The 17756-nt window shown below is 39.0% G+C and overlaps 1 long non-coding RNA gene across 1 annotated transcript in view; it reads left to right on the top strand.

The window, feature by feature from the left end:
* LOC131503703 (uncharacterized) overlaps window positions 1-17756 on the top strand; it is an 86798-nt gene that overhangs the window by 42161 nt on the left and 26881 nt on the right. The gene's annotated exons all lie outside the window — the stretch shown is intronic.

The raw sequence follows: 17756 nt of genomic DNA, 5'->3' as shown, positions 1-17756 counted from the left end.
ATAGATGAACCCATTGATTAATCTGATCAAAAAGTAGAATCAGAAGGAAACTCAGAACTATTCTGAAATTATGATTGTGGTTCTAGGAGTAAAATACAAAAACTGGTCAAATGGGACTCTGGGAAAATACAAAACAACTTCTCTTTGTGGCAAATGCTTACGGAATCAGCTATATTAGCTGGTTTGGTTCCACAAAGTGCCTTGAGTTCCACCACAAATCTGGCCGTGGGCTGTGGATTACCACTTTTCAAGGAACTAAATTTAGCACTTCACATTATGGAAAGATATTAAATTTTCTTTTATCTCTTTCTGATTATTCAGGAGGCACTTTTGATCTTGGGTTTGTTTTGTTTTGTTTTTTTCTGTGTTCAGTACTCACCATCTTAAATGTCCATAGGAGAGAAGTATGGGTTTTTGAATGTTTTAAGGGTACTTTCTACAATTAGATAAGGCTTGAAACAGGGAACAGGACATAACTTGTGATTTACTTATTTTGAGCCTCTTTTATCATTCTACTCCCTAAAGACTAATAATCAACAGAAAGTACCTGATTTTAACATCTGCCAACACACTTTTATAGTCTTTTTTTTTTTTTTGAGGAACTGAGACAATTACCCTTAAGTTGAATAAAACTCATACTCTTTCTAAATAGAAAATGAAGTGTGACTTTAAATTTTTGAATTATCTAGATAGTTTATAATTTTCCTACAGATCTATATGTAAAAAGAAAGCTAAAGCAATTGCATAATAAGTTTAATGTCTTCAAAAAGTAAAATATAAGATTTACCTGTTTCTATGGTACCTGTCTCCATGGCACCTGGTTAAAAGGACACGTGCATGACCCAGCAGGTCTTATACCTGTAATTTATGTCAGTGGTGCTAATTATGCTTTATATAATTTAAATCAGCCACCTTACTTGAATCTTACATTTCAAAACAATTATTTCCTCATCCTGTTCTCCTTGGGAAACGGGACATTATTTTATCCATGACATGTGATTATTTCCAAACCACCAATTTTGAATGGCCCATCTCATTTCTTCTTCTGTCACCAAAATATGTATATATAACATCAGTCCAGAGTAGTGATTGAAGATAGCATGCAATAGTGATAGAAATACCTCTCCCTTTAAACAGTAGAACCCATTAAAGGCTTTTCACTTTATCACTGGTTACTTTCATTTCTCTTACGACTCAACTCAAAGCTCATCTTTCGCTTTTATGGTGCTCATCCTTTTTGAGCTATTGTTAGTGTGAAAGTAAACACTGAAAGATGAAATTCAATGAGACAACACATCAACATAAAAAAAATTCAGTAGGATGAAACAAAAGAAAAGGAGAGTAATAACAATACTGTGAGGTGGATCTGTTATTTGACTTAAAACTCGAGTATCAGGATGAATCCTAGACCTTCTCATTATAACAGACCTGAAGGAAGACAAAAATTAGCACAAAAGCACTTACTGAGCACCAGGCACTGTTCTAGGAGTTTTACACATATTACCTCATCTAATCTTGATATCAGTCCCATGAGGTAGGCTAGTCGTCCCACTTTACCACAGGAAGAAATGAGGCCCAGAGAAGTTAAGTAACTTGCCCAAAGTTATACAGCTTGTATGCGTTGCTGTCTGAAGGTGAATGGAGGCTATTAAATTCGGATTCTATGTTTTTTACCACCATGCCTGTTCAATGTATAATAATCATAATACCATTAACTGAGAGAAGGGGAAATAGAAGGTAAAAATTAAAGGCAATGCTGGAACATGGATCACCAGCAGTGTATTTCCCTTCCCATATTTTTAGCCCCACCTCTCCCCTTGTAGCACTGATTCTGGTCCCTTCCATGTTGTCTACCTTGGGTTCTCTCCGTCAGATCTCAATTCTTCTCATGTTTAATTCTTCATAGCTCAATGATCTTCACCTTTGGGAAATCAAATGATCTCACATAAATGTCTTGGGGATAGTGGTAGAAAAGATACACTGAGACTTGTTACAAGAAAAATATATTTTTGGAATTTCAATTCTATTTTCTAGGAAATTTGGGACTTGTAATACTTGAAAAAAATGCTCATATTTTTTATCATCTGAAAGCGTGTCTTAATAAGGCCCAAGGCCAACTTAGACAGTACCTTCAGGTGAGTGACAGTGACATTTATTTTCCTAACTGGTATGCTTTTGGAAGAAAAAGACTGTGTTATTAGCAACTGTGCTAGGGTAAAATGGGACAATGTTGGGCAAGCTGGTACATCCCATCACCCTACTTTTAGAGATTGAAAAGAGGCAGAAAGATGATTGAAGTACCTTGAAGGAGGGGAAAATATATGACTTTTTCTTAAGATGCTATGGATTTTTCTACTGATATTAAATGTGCTTGCACTGCCTTTCAGATTTGTTTATTCCCTAGGCTCATGATCCCCAATGTATTTATTATTGTTGCTATTATGATTTCATTGATTAGAAAATTATTAAAAGACTGTCGTTGTCCTGAAGACTTAATTTATATTGTGTGCCTTACACCTCACAACAGTCCTATAAGGTGGGTTTATGATTGTAGTTGTTTTGGAAATTAAAATGAAGTGACTCTGCCAAGGTCACCCAGCTTGTAAATGGCAGAACTGAGACTTGTATATGGTGCAAGTGCAAAGCCCATACTCTTTACCACTATGTTATGTGCCTCTCAAGTTATTTGGTGTTAAGAAACTTTAAACATATATTGATTTTCTCCACCACGAGCTTGTGAGATACAATTTGCTTAGATTAGAGTACGCTTAAACTACTGGCTCATAGATATACTTATTATTATAAGAAAAATAAAAATTTGGCTTATAATACTAAAATATTGAGTACAATTATAAACTCACATTCAAATTTTTTTTCTTTTTAACGTTTACTTATTTTTGAGACAGAGAGAGACAGAGCATGAATGGGGGAGGGTCAGAGAGAGGGAGACACAGAATCTGAAACAGGCTCCAGGCTCTGAGCGGTCAGCACAGAGCCCGACGTGGAGCTCGAACTCACGGACCGTGAGATCATGACCTGAGCCGAAGTCGGACGCTTAACCGACCGAGCCACCCAGACGCCCCTATAAACTCACATTCAAACAAACAAACAAAAAACAACAGGATCCATGGCATGTAATTATTCAAAGATAATATATACTGGAGTAGTTGAGTGCCCTCCAAAATGCTGATTTTCATAAACACAGCTCACAAAGTATATACTCACTTCTTACAGTCAAACAATTCCTTAACATAAAGAATTATATAAGTGTGTTATATAATACCTTCTGCTCATATGGTGTTTCCTGCATATGAAGAGCTATTTGAATCCCTTGACAAAAACTATCATAAGCCTCAATTTGCAGATGAGGAAACTGATGTACAGAAATGTTAGACGGCCGGCCCCAGGCTAACGTGTGCTGGAACCAGGATTCAGATATACCCATCTGGCTCCAGATCAGTGCTGGAAATAATAGGGCCACACTTACCTTCACAGCATTTTTCACATGCTTGTTACTGAAGTGTGCAGAGATAGGAGATCAATGTTAAAAATCTTCTTTTTTTAATTTTTTAATGTTTATTCATGTTTAAGAGAGAGAGAGCGTGCACAAGCAGGGGAGGGGAAGATAGAGAGGGAGACACAGAATCTGAAGAAGCTGTCAGCACAGAGCCTGATGCAGGGCTCTAACTCAAGAGCCGTGAGATCATGGCCTGAGCCGCAGTCAGATGCTTAACCGGCTGAGCCACCTAGGTGCTCCAGTGTTAAAAATCTTCTACGGGGCGCCTGGGTGGCTCAGGTCATGATCTCGCGGTCCGTGGGTTCGAGCCCCGCATGAGGGTCTGTGCTGACAGCTCAGAGCCTGGAGCCTGTTTCAGATTTTGTGTCTCCCTCTCTCTCTGCCCCTCCCCCACTTGCACTCTGTCTCTCTCTGTCTCAAAAATAAAAATAAACATTAAAAAAAGTTTTTTTAAAAATCTTCTAAAACACATTCTTGCTCCATTTTGTTAGTTTTCTAGGATATGTATAAATATTTCTCAAAGTTTGTAGCAAGTTAGAGTAGGTGTATGTGTTTATGAGGGGTATAAAGGAGAGTAGAGCTTTTACCAATGATAAACAGGATGAGATCAAGAATGAGAATATGAACTAGTACTTAAGCAAAAAGAAGGTGAAAATAAAGCAACAGCAGCAGCAACCACAACAAAAAACTCGAATGTGTAAATAAGCACATGCATTCTCTCTATTCCCATAATGCACCCGTGGCAGTGGCAACTGAGTTTTGAGAATGAGTTTTTAGTTGTTTTCCTCCTTGTGTTTGATACGACTAGCTTCCACTGCCTTGATGCAGTCATATAGATGTTGGCTTCTCAAATTTTGGTTTCTGGATCAGCAGCATCTCTTAGGCTTTGGGAGAAATGCAGGCTCTCTGGCCCCACCCACTCCTACTGATTTGGAATCTGCACTTACAAGACCCCTCATGATTCTCATGCATATTAAAGTTTTAGAAGCGATGGGCTACAAAATCATGATGAAGTCCTTCACTGATCACAAATAGTCCTTTTTACATTTTTAGAAATAATCAAAAGGAGGAAAGGTCAAAGCCAGTCATCTCTCTGTAGGGGAAGGGGGAGGGCAGGAGTAGGAAGGATGCCTAGGTAAGGAGATACAAACAATGCTCTGTTTCTTGTTTCTTTCTCTGTTTCTCTATTCTTCCACCACCTTTATCTCAACCCCCAATCACCACTCACGCACAAGTTCAGCTCACAGTATGAATACACAGCTACAGAGAACAATGAAGTCCATAATATTTGTATCCAGGATAACACGATAAGGGAAATTAAATCTCAGAATTGGGGCTTACCCGGCCGGCAGTATCGGTAAAAGGAAGTTTTCCTTAACTCCTGTGGGCTAATTAACTAGGCCAAATGTCCCAAAGGATACAAAATGGCAAAGTGAAGTGGGACTGAAAGTTACTATTATGGGTGTTCTCTACAAAATATTGCAAAGTTCTCACAATTAGTTGACAAGGTTTTTATCCCCATTTGACAGGTTAGGAAGTTGAGGCACAGAGAGGTAAATAAAATAGCCTAGTTAGTAAGCTAAAACTGCCAGATTCCAAATCTGATTCTCTGATTACTAACCAGTGCTCAGAGCGGGAGGTATAAAAGAAAGCAAGCAACGGGTCGCATAAAACCGAGTACCTCCTGCCTCATCTTTCTCCTTCTGTTTTGCTTTGACTTGATGAGAATTGTTTCTAGGGTGTACTTTTGGTGAATTATTTACTATAGATGGGATCTTCTACTTAAATGAAAAACACAAAAGATAGGTTTCTGCCATAGGCAGTTTACAGCTTAACTGAGCAGAAAAACTAACCTCCATGTAAAAAACAAAGACGTGGTTGGTTTAGACTGTGTTAGTGGCTGGCTGTTAGTACAGAGGACATTAGAGAGATCAACAGGGTCACTGCAGTTATCTGAGAGATCTTTGAAATGACATGGGCCTTGGGATAAGACCCAGAAAGATGCCTCACTCAGGTTTAAGTGTCTGTGACTTTACATTGAGTTAATTTGATTCTAGACCTTTAGTCCCATACCCTAGGGCGAAGATTAGGCTTGTTTCTTATATTTGTGCTTCCAACTAAGATTGCATTTGGACAAGGATTCCATGGCTAAAATAATGAAGGTAAAAATGTTTATTTTTAACAAAGGTGAGCGGGTAAGATAATGGGCTGGGGTGGAGGTGTCGCTTGGAGCAGGTGGAGAGGGAACAGGGTGCTGGAAGGGTGTAGAGATGGTGCCACAGGAAGTGTATTCTCTTCAAAATGTTGCCTAGCACTGGCCACGATCAGCATTCATAGTGTGGACCACAATCTGCCAGACGCCGAAAAGTCAAAATCACAGGCTATTCTAAGTCGAATGTTCATTCAGTAAGAAAATTGTTTGGGCAGGAGTCTAGCAGCCCTGGTTGAATGCAAACTGTGTCCAGCCAACTCGACTTGCTTGGCCGTTGGGTTTTTGCAGTGTGGGCAGCGTCACGCTGAGCCGTGTTTGAAACATCACCAGAGCCGGTCCCTCAGCAGAGCCTGACGACGATTAACCAGTATCCTTATCTGCAGGCATCATGTTGCCTGAACTCCTGAAGAATTTGTACCTAGAGGAATTCCTGATGTGATTGTGTTTAGCCTTGTCTGGGGACTATTAGAATTTGGAAACTTTAAACATCGCTGAAAGGAAAAAGAAAAAAAAAAACATAAATAAGGGATCTAAGAGAACAGCTACTGAACGCCACCATTGGGGTTTAAATGCTGGGCTTTAATGACGTGAAGCAGGTTACTTCTCTCTTCATGCAACAAATCTTGATCCTGTACCTACTCCGCGCAAGGCATGGAAACAGCTCTATCTGCTAGGGCTGTTGGTGAAGACTAAACTGCATAATATTTGTAAACTGCTTAGTGTCTGAAGCATAGCAATTGTTCAGTAAATGGTAGCTGTTATGGTAACAGAAATAATCAAGGGTACATTTCCACATCTTTGTTAAAAAGCACAATCCAGTTTTAAATGGGAATAATTGCAGAATACCTATATGCAGAGACAAACCCGCACAATTCCAATCTCTAAAAGTAAAGTACAGGTCAAATCCTCTTTCAGAGACCTGCAAGAGTCAATTTAAATTTTCCTGTGCCCTGGAATTTTGCTGATTTAAATATTGTTCCAATAATAATATTATTATTATATTTTTATGTAGCTTTAAAAAACATTTTTCACATTCATTAACTCTAAATAAATTATTGCCAGGAGGCTTGGAAACCAACTTGTTTTATAGAGATTTTGGTAGGTTAAATTTGTTTTAAATGAATTTGGCCTGGATCAGCAACTGAGGTAAAACAATTAAAATGTCCAATTTGGGGGAATTCTTGGTAGCTTTCCAACATGCCGTTAGTTTTCATAATCAAGCTGTTATATGATTTTTTTTCATTATGCATGAGCAAATAGACTTCACTACACTCAATTTGAAGCAATTATTATCTGTGGCACAATATAATCAAAAGGCTACTGCTATTTGTTGAAGGATTCTTTGTTTGCCAAGATTATTAATAAAGTTATGCCAGAAGCACATACAGCACTGGTTGGCACTCAGCAGCTGGCTCTGGAAGTGGGAAAATAAATCAGAATTCTTGATGCTTGTATTTTTCACTATTTCTGCCAGTGTGTGTATTGGAGAACATTTCACATTAAATAGAACTAATTGCCTTAATTGGCTTATGGCTATCAAGTTCACTGTACTGTGGGTGTGTAGTCAGAGCATGACTGGGGGAACTTCGATTCTTATGGATTTAGTGGTCCAGGTGTAACACACAGAGCAAGGCAGTTGAAAAACATGCACTGCCTCTTGTTGTGTTGTGGAATTGTGGGGTCTGGAGTAGGTAAGAAGCCTCTTCTCATCAGCCTGGGGTGGTGACTCTTCCCACAACCAGCAAAGGCAAATAATTCCCTTTAGAGGGCACATGAAGGAATATCCATGTGTCATGATGGCCTCCCAGAGCAATCCATGAGCAAACAGGAGTTCTCATTTCCCCACGTTACACCTGCGTTTTCAATAGGCAGAACCCAGCTTTGCTTTCTGGTGGCTGATAACAAATTTAATAACACTTGCAAAATTAAATTGCCTTCCTATTTTATCATGACCCCAACACATAAATCTTGAGGCTTTCTTCATTGCCACTGAATCTTTCATTTTGGGTGTCATTTCAAAGGACAGCCTGGTGGCTGGGTCATTCAACAGAGCCTAGAGGGCACTGGCACCGCCTTCCTCCATTAGCTCCTTGCAGATGCCAGAAGTTCCAGAGGAAAAAGCTTCATCCTCTGTTAAAATGCAAATGCCCAGCCCCTACATACACGCACATGCACACACACTCACACACACACACACACACACACACACACACACACACGGAGCCCCTGTATACTTCCAGACAGTTACATTCCGATATGCTTCAGTTTAAAATGGTAAGATGGAACATGAAGAAAATTTAGGGAGGCCTAAATAGGGAAGAAAGGCCAAGATGGGGAGGAGTCATTGTCTCCCCAAAACATCATGCTCCATAGTTCTCAAGTGGTGATGGTTTGCCACTTTAACTGATTAGTCTAATGAAAGACAAACAAACAAAAAACAACTGATTATTATGCTTAATGCATTTAAGGAGTAATCTTGCTACATCACGGCATTAAAATGGTGTGTGATTCAGGAAGAGTGAAAGTACTGGAATAATAACATTTGCCATTTATAGCTAGAAATAACATTGAAATACTCAGAAAGAATCAGAATTATCTTTGAATAAGTGAGGGAAACTCGCCTCCTTGGGCACATTTAGTGGGTGGGCAAAATTTTGTGCCTAAAGTCACCACTGGGATATATCAAGTACTGGGTATACACTTTCTGGAGTAATCAATTTCACATTGGGGTGCTAAAGGTGTGGGCTGGTTCTCATGAGATGGGGCAGTGGGTCTCAACCTTAGTTCTACCCATGCATGAGCTTTCACTGGTCTCTGTAGGGAGGGCTCAAGTCTCTTGTTTTCCTTCTGCCCCTGGGAGAAGGCTCTGGCACACAAGACCACATAGGTAGAGATCACTTTTATTTGGCACTTTTACAAACGTGGGAAAAGGAAATGCAAAATGAAACCAGAACACCCCTATAATTGATGGAGCAGTTTGATCTGTCTCTCCTCTTTTTTGATGTTCTTATTAAATCTGAAGTTTATAATCACTTCCCACTCATGCTTGTGAGCAATTAAGAGCATCTGCCATCACAAGAAAGAAAAACATGTACGTGAGTAATGGAATCAATGACAGAGAGGGACTCATTTGTGCATTTTAAGCTGTAGATTTAAAGACATGTTCTTGATCATTAAAAGTAGCAGTTATTTTCATGTTCAAGAAAAGTTTTAAAATACTAAAAATAAAGCATAGGTAGAGATACTTCCTTTCTATCCAGATAAAAGGATTCCTGACTACATTTTCCAACATCAATCAGTTTGAAAAATAGTACAACATGACTGCCTTCTGAATAAAACTATTTTTGAGGTACTCACATTGCATATCTATCTCTTTGGATGCTGTAGTGGGTGGAATATACTTGTAAAATGTAAATGCATTCAGATTTTCATTCATTCAACAAAATCTGTTAAGCAGTCACTATCTACCAGGCATTGGACTGGGCCCCCAAGATCTAAAGATGATTAAAGCCATGGCCTCTGCTTCAGGGTAGCTCATGGTTTACTGGGCATCCTGTATAAGTTAGGGTGCTTTTGATTACAGGTACCATTTTTAACTTACTAAAGAGTCAGGAAGGGTGTTGAGGTGGGCTGATCCAGTGGCCCAGCAATGTCTCCCAGAACTCAAGTTCTGACTCTCCGTTTTGCACACCCCATGATAAACTCACTCCACCTCTCGCTGCTTCCCCTAATGCTCATGGATGCCTGCTGGTAGCATGTACATTCACATGCAGTGCAAGAAAGAAATAGAATAATTGCCTCTTAAGAATAATGAAATTCATTGCCCAAAAGCCTGAACAATGTTTTATGTATCTCATTGGCTCACACTGGTTCAGACCTGCAATATCCCCAAACATATCTCTGGTAAGGGTTTTGGTATTGCCATCATTGGCTCAGCCTAATCGGGGTCCACCTCTGAAGCAGGGGTCGGTTAGATTTCCCGAGACATATTAGCTCTCTGGGAAAGGGTTCTACTAGACAGGAGGAAAGGAGTAGGTACTGGGCTCTATCTTTTGCCACATTACCCTTCGTAACACTAAAAGCTATTTTAGTAATAATGTAGGACTTGACTGGCTGATGATGTGATTTTTGAAGTTTACTGTTTCTCCTGGATCAGAGGTTCTCAAACTTGAGAACCCAGAGGGCTTATTAACGCACAGTTTCCAGGGCCCACCCCAGAGTTTCTGATTCAAAAAGCCCGAGGTGTGGTCTGAGCATTTGCATTTCTAACAATGCAGGTGATGCTGATACGCTGACAACTTTGTGGAGGTGACACATCTAATAGCAATTCGGCAGCCTTTGATGTGCTAAGCTCACCTCGGGGTTGGACAAAACTTACTTCAGGATTTGAACACATTTTCTGTCCATGAGGCAGACAGTTTCTCATGGACTCTATTGCTCATTTGCCTGGTTAGCCTTGAAAGTATCCTTTCCTCCACTGGACGTGGCTTTGCCCATTACATAAAGAACCTCAAGAATCTTTTGAAAGCTATTGTTGCTGTTCCTAATAAAATAGTCTCCAAAATTATTTTTAAAAGCCAGTTATGAACATGCAAAAGGTAACCTTGTTTTACAACTGAGCTATAAGAAAGCTCCAATTCATATTTCTGCAATTCAGAAGATATCTAGTATTGTATAAATTGAGCTCTCCTATATTGATACCGACAAGAGGAAATATATTACTGAAAATACTGAAAAACTAAATTGCTTAGGAAGTAAAAAGATCGTAATGTATTGACTCTCCACACATTGTACACAGACTGTATTTTGACATTGAATAGAGCAATTTAAAACCACTTCTTCAATGCCCAATTTTTATAATAGACCTTTGCTGAACTTACGTAGAAACGTCAGTGATCGTTGTCACTGAAAAGTTACTACATTTTCCAAAACAATTTGACTTGGTATTTGAACCGCTTAAGGAGGTAATTCTGGGGTGCCTGGGTGGCTCAGTCGGTTAAACATCCGACTTCAGCTGAGGTCATGATCTCACGGTCTGTGAGTTCAAGCCCTGCGTCGGGCTCTGTGCTGACCGCTCAGAGCCTGGAACCTGCTTCACGTTCTGTGTCTCTCTCTTTCTCTGCCCCTCCCCTGCTCATGCTACATCTCTCTGTCTCTCAAAAATAAATAAGTGTTTAAAAAAAGAAGGTAATTCTGAGGAGCTCAGATGAATATGAGTTTTCAGAAAAAATATACCTGCAATGGGCCACATATTGTGCTGAGGACTATATTTATGAAATTACATTTAATGAATTTAAAACTTAAAAAAGAACAAATTAGGGGCATCTGGTTGTCTCAGTCAGTCAAATGTCCAACTTCAGCACAGGTCATGATCTCAAGGTTTGTGAGTTCAAGCCCCGAGTCAGGCTCTGTGTTGACAGCTCAGAGCCTGGAACCTGCTTCAGATTCTGTCTCCCTCTCTCTCTGCTCCTCCCCCACTCACACTCAGTGTCTGTCTCTCAAAAATGAATAAATGTTATTTTTTTTTTTAAAAAAAAGGACCAATCAACAACAAATAAGAGCTCTCCTCATTTGCTTTTATGAGTTTGAGTTTCTCTCTCAGTGACTTAGGAAAGGTCATGACTCTAAGCAAAGATGTCTTAAAATGCCTTTCCTCAGTTTAAAACCCTTCTATAGTTTCTGATTTCTCACTGCATAAAGACTGAATTCCTTAATGGCACCATGGCCCCATCTTTGCCCTCTTGATAGAGCCTCACCTGAGGCCCTCTGGCCAGAACAACCTGCATGGGCCACACTGACCTTCCTTTTGAGTCTGGGCAGAGCCATGCTCCTCCCACCATAGGCTCTCTGCACCTGCACATCCCTCTGTTGGAAACACTGCCTCACACTCCCCTTGCTTGATAATCCTCCTCACCCTCCACGTCTCTGCTCAAATCTCACTTTCTCAAGAAAGACCTGCTGGGCCATTAAGATTTGTGAATTGAATGTTTAAGAGCCTATCATAGGACAGGCATGTGCAATATGATATTTAATCCTTCTGTCAACTGATCAGCCAGTTAGGCGTAGCTGCTCTTTCACATACGAGGACTGCAATTTGTCCAATATTAGACTAAGACAGTGCTGACTGTGGGAACTTGTGTACTTCTAGTAAACAAAGAAGAATGCTTTATATTTCTGCAGAGCAAACAGGATTACCACACACTGTCTACCTTGATTATATATGGTTTAGAATTATCTAGATGAAGGTATGTTTTATTTCCCCACACATAAATGCTAACAGGAAAAGACATTAGTTTTTGTCCTTCTTTCTTTCTCAACACTTGGCTTTAAACTGAACTTAATAAAATATAATATATATGAAAATGTGTTAATATAAAAAGCACAGAAAAAATGTGGCATGCTATGAATAAATGCTTGATGCAAGATTTAGAGATGATGCTCAAAGACCATCTTGCAATTTTTCTAAGCTGTGTGTATAGCAGAAAATGTGAATTTTGACAGAAAAAAATGACCTTGACTTATTAAGAAAAATGAACATTTTTTCTAAAGGGAAAAAAATAATTTTAAATTCATGATCTAAATTACATTTCATGAAAATGCCTCCAAATTTAATTTAGAATTAAAAAAAACCACACAAAACGTCTACAGCATTCAGGAGAAGCCTGCATTTAAGACATGTTCCTTCCTTCAAGTGAAGGCATGGCATTCAGTCACACTATTTTAATTGAGTTGTAAGTATGTCCCAGCTGCAATTCAGTGGTACTTTGTCAAATAGAATTTTCTACCCAGAAGAGATATAGAAGCTAAACATTGTGGCTTAAACTTAAAGAAATCCTGAATTATAGATATTCTCAGGATTCCAAGTCATTCCTGAGTTCTATTTGCAGAATGCAGTCCTGTGCAAGTAGGTTTTGATCTTCGTCTTCTGTTTTAATTTTTTGTTACTGTTTATTTACTTTTGAGAGACAGAAAGCACACAAGGGGGAGGGGCAGAGAAAGGGGGACAGAGGTTCCAAAGCAGGCTCTGCGCTGAGAGCAGCGACCTCGCGAACTGTGAGATCATGTCCTGAGCTGAAGTTGGATGCTCAACCAACTGAGCCACCCAGGCGCCCCTAAGGTCTTCATCTTCTAATGAATAACCACTAAGATATGGTTTAAAGAAACATCATACAAAGCTAAAAGAAAAAAGAAAAAAAACTTAAAATAAAATTGCACCATAGTTCTTTAAAATTTTTTGGGACATAGTAAACACTCAGCAAGGCTAGAAATTAAAAGGTGTTTACAGATTCAGATGAATCAGAAACTGAAGATTTTCTGGAAGATTGCCTATGAACTATGATGTATATTACATTATACATCTCTTATGCAATTACATATTTTTTTCTATAATCAAAGCAAGTGAGACTTGAATTACAAATCCATATGAAGTTTCCAGAATTTTCTTTTTAAGACAGCCTTGCTTTTTGTTATTATTTTTTTAGCCTGTTGTATTACCACTGCCTAACATACGATATTCTAGGAAACATTTCATTTTAAAGGGTTCCATTACAGTTAATGAAGATAAGTCCATATGGTGTAATATTATAATGAATTTTCCGGTGGAAATTAATTAGATGTGTGAATGTGTGAATGTTAACATTTATTTACATCCCAGGCTAAATGTTCAAAGGAGTGTATGTTAAGCACACAATTAGAAGCAACGATGCATTAAATTGGCCTCACCAAGATTTAGTATTAATTTTAATAGTGCAATGGAACCCCTTGGAAAATCCATGTTGCTTGCTGCCCAATTGCTTGCTTTTGAGACTCCTTGTCTACCTAAGCAACTTCTTTACATAAAACTTGATAGAAAACTGAGGATGGAGAAGGAAAGCACATTTTCCACCTCCTATCATGAGGCTGTCTAATGTTCTCATTAACCTATGGACTTTCTCCCAACTCCTTTTGATTTGCACTGTGCAAACAGTATCTAACAACTCCTTTTGCAAACACTCAGTGACCTTTTAACCAGAAAGGGAATTCCTCACAGCTGCAAACCTGGAGTTACTATGTTCTTTTTAAAAGTGTTACTTTACTTAAAGTATAAAGAAACAGCAACAGTCTTTCACCAGGGTTTTCTTATTCCAAGACAAGCTCTTAGTAGGGAGGAATCATAGAACTCCAGAACCAGCTGGAGGTATTTCCTTCCCAGGTCAAGCATCATTCTGATTAACATTCTGAGATTATATTTAATTTGTGCTCAGAATTTATTGGGCTATTTTTAGTCATATATTTAGATTAGAAATATTTTATTGTTCTAGCGTTTCCTTAAAACACTATATAAACTAGTAATAATGAAGTCTAACCAGGTGTGAGCACTGGGATAGTAAATTGCATGGATTGTCTAATTTAGTTCTCTTACACATGCTACGCATGCATATATCCTATTTATATCTCTATTTTATAGAAGTGAAAAGTGGGGTATGGAAGTTACATAACTTTATCTCAATAGCTGGCAAGTAAGTGGTTGAAGTAATCTTTGAACCAATGACTGTCTGACTGACACCCAGTGTGTCAATCAGCCAATACTAAATGTTTTGAGGCGATTTTCATTATAGTCTTTAAAAAAAGCACCAACTGATTAGATCATAGTTATTTTGTGATTTTGTGTAACAAATATCTTGTTAAACCCCCAAAACAAATTTCACATACACTCAGTACAAAAAACAAGAAAGCTTGAATAATGAAAATATTATTTGCTGTGCTATACAGAGGAAATACATGATTGGATGAATACTTTGCAGCATTGTAAGTTTGCAAACTCTCTCTGAAGCATTCCGTATGAAGCTACTTCTTATAGGGGGAGCCTGGGTGGCTCAGTCAGTTAAGGGTCCGACTTCAGCTCAGGGCATGACCTCACGGTTCGTGGGTTTGAGCCCCACGTCTCACTCTGTGCTGACAGCTCAGAGCCTGGCACCTGCTTCGGATTCTGTGTCTCCCTCTCTCTCTGCCCCTCCCCTGTTGCACTTTCTCTCTCTCTCTCTTTCTCCCTGTCTCTCTCAAATAAACAAACATTTACAAAAATTTTAAAGTTACTTCTTATGTAATGAGACCTCTTCCTGAAACCCAAATGCCTCTATTTCCCTAATAGTCTTGATAACTGGGAAAGGAAAAGAAAACAGCAGTTGGTGAACACAATAACAAGACTGAGTTAGAGTATGTGTTAGTCTAAAAGACATTTGCAAGTCAAGTAACATATTTTAGTAAATAAAAGATGGTTTCAGGCAGCTCAGAATTCTGGATAAATGTCGTTTGCCTTATGAAGAAATTTCAGCAAGAAAAGTAGCAAATTTCATGATTTTTGAAAATGTGAACTTGATCTACCCTCGTAGCCTATATGCCCACCTGGACTTTAGTTCTTGCAAAGGCACTGGAAATTTCACGGTGATGAGCAAATCTTCACTGCCACTGACTATGCAACTTTAATTTAAATGTATAAGACTTACAACCCCATCACTACCCCTTCTCTCCTTATAAATTCTAGACCTGTCATCTATGGGACTGATGAATGTGATGAGTATTAGCTGTACTCTCCAAGCGATTTGTTGTATAGGAAAAAGACAAAGAAGGATGTAGGAAACATGTAGACTTTTATCCTGAAAGCAGAATAGAAAGGAAAAGTAAAATTTTATTTCTTATTTTGACTCTGGCAAGAACTGAAGGTTTGAGGTCACAAGTTTCCTTGTTTACACATGTAATTGTACGGCAAAACCATTGCAAACTGACTTAGGTTTTCAATCTCATACAGACTAATTTTATATCAACAGATATAAAATTTAAAGTGAAAAGGGAGGGGCGCCTGGGTGGCTCAGTTGGTTGGGCGGCCGACTTCGGCTCGGGTCATGATCTCACGGTCCGCGGGTTCGATTCCCCGCGTCGGGCTCTGTGCTGACAGCTCAGAGCCTGGAGCCTGTTTCGGATTCTGTGTCTCTCTCTGACCCTCCCCCGTTCATGCTCTGTCTTTCTCTGTCTCAAAAATAAATAAACGTTAAAAAATTTTAAAAAATAAATAAATAAAGTGAAAGGGGAATTACCAAATAATTTCAGGGTCTAACTTTATGTGTTCAGTAAATATTGTGCAGATCCCACAGCTAAGAATTGCCATGGAATTGGAGCTGGGGAAGTAAGTAAAATCTTCTCTTGCTTTATTTTTCACATGAGATTTAAAAATTGTAACATATTCTCAGATCCATTTCTTGAATGACACATACTATTATAAACTTATAAAAACAAAAGAGTGGTTAGTCATCTCTAAAAGCAAATCAGACAACGTATAGAATGAGGGGGACCTCATAGGTCATCAAGTCATCCCTTGCCTCTAGACATAATTACAAGTACATATGCTACTGTCATGAGTCTTCTTAAAAATTCTTGCCTTCCTTTTGTCTCCCAAACTTGAAATGAGTTTGTTTTCACTCCCATTTGCCTCTAGTTGACTTGGTAAAGAGGTGACTGTAATATTCCCTACCTGGAAAACATTTGAAAAGAAGCTGAAGAAAAGCTATCAGAGATAATTCAGGCAAATCAGAATTCCATAATAACTGTGGGTGTTGCAAACAGTTCAGGTTTGGATATCAGATCTAGGATGGATCACTTGTTTCTTAACTCATGTGGTCAGAGTTTTTCAAACTTGATAGCTAGAGAGCGGGTTAAAACTCATCTCTGGGTTTCATCTCCAGAGTTGGATTTAGTAGGTCTGAGTGGGGCCTCAGAATTTGCAGTTGTACCAAATTTCTAGGTTCTGCCAAGGATGTTGACGTGTGTGTGGGTGGGGGGCACTTTTGGAAGTTCTGCCCCTGATCACCAGGTAACTTGTTTTAAGTAGCTGATCTTCAATTTGCTTGTCTCTGAAAGGGAATATCATTATCTGTGAAGACAGATACACTTAGCCCAATCCCTGGCACAGAGTGTATAAATTTGCAACCCTGAAATATTTAAAACCACCCACACTCCATATATGACAAAAATGCAGGCGGGGATAAATATGAAGGTTTTATGTTTGTTTGCATTTTGTTTGATCATTGTGTTTTGATTATTCCCAAGGTCTCCATGCTTCTAAAAAATAATTTTGATTATTCCCTTTATTATGTTATTTTAATCCCTCACCATAAAAATAAAAATACATGATATAAAACTCATGTAAAAAAAATCTCTAATATAAGATCCAGACAAACACTGTTTACAAATAGAATAGAATTTTTTGACTTGATGGTATCTTAGAGACTATCCGGTCAACTTGTTCATTGTAAAGACAGAGAAACTTCTCCAAAGTCACAAATTATTTAGTGACTAAATCCCAAGTCATTCAGATCAAGCCAGCCTAGTGCTGTGCCACCACCTCCAGAAAACAACTTCACATATATGTTTAAAACTTATTATTATTTAACAATATATTTATTAAATCATAAGTTGGCAGGAGGGAGAGACGGCCTGACCTCAATGTGCCAAAGTCTAAAATGACTGTATTTGGCTTCCGTAGGGTCCTCTCATGGGACAGGCATGGCAGGAACAAGTTCGTGGTTCTAATCACTGGAGGTGTTGGATTGGAAGTGGGGGGCAGGGGGCTCATCTGTGGTAGGTCTGGAAGACAAACCTGAGAGAGTGTTTGAGGACCTGGGTGGGCAGCAGCATTCACTCCCATTAGGGCAGGGAGGGTGGGTCAGCCTTAGGGTAAGGCTCTTTCTTTGGACTACAACCATCACCAACCTTCTCTAGGGTCCCATTTGGCCTCTTATTGCCAAACAATGATTTGGCCTCCCCTCCAGACTGTGGGAAAAAGTTTTGGTAACTACTGCCTGTGATCCTCAGGCCCCAGTAGTGAGTCAGTGGGTTAGGATAGCAGGGTCATCTCAACTGGCTCCAATCCACAACCTGTTCTTAGCCACTACAAAAAGAATAACACTCTACCATCGTTTCATTTATCATCATTAGGAAAATTGTATCTATTACTTGGGAGGAAAGCGTAGGGTGTCTAGGAGCAATGCTGAG

Source organism: Neofelis nebulosa, chromosome 2 (genome assembly GCF_028018385.1).
Source record: "Neofelis nebulosa isolate mNeoNeb1 chromosome 2, mNeoNeb1.pri, whole genome shotgun sequence".
Classification (NCBI taxonomy): Eukaryota; Metazoa; Chordata; class Mammalia; order Carnivora; family Felidae; genus Neofelis; species Neofelis nebulosa.
The sequence above is the reverse complement of the archived record's forward strand: the minus strand, read 5'-3'. Positions and strand labels throughout refer to the sequence as shown.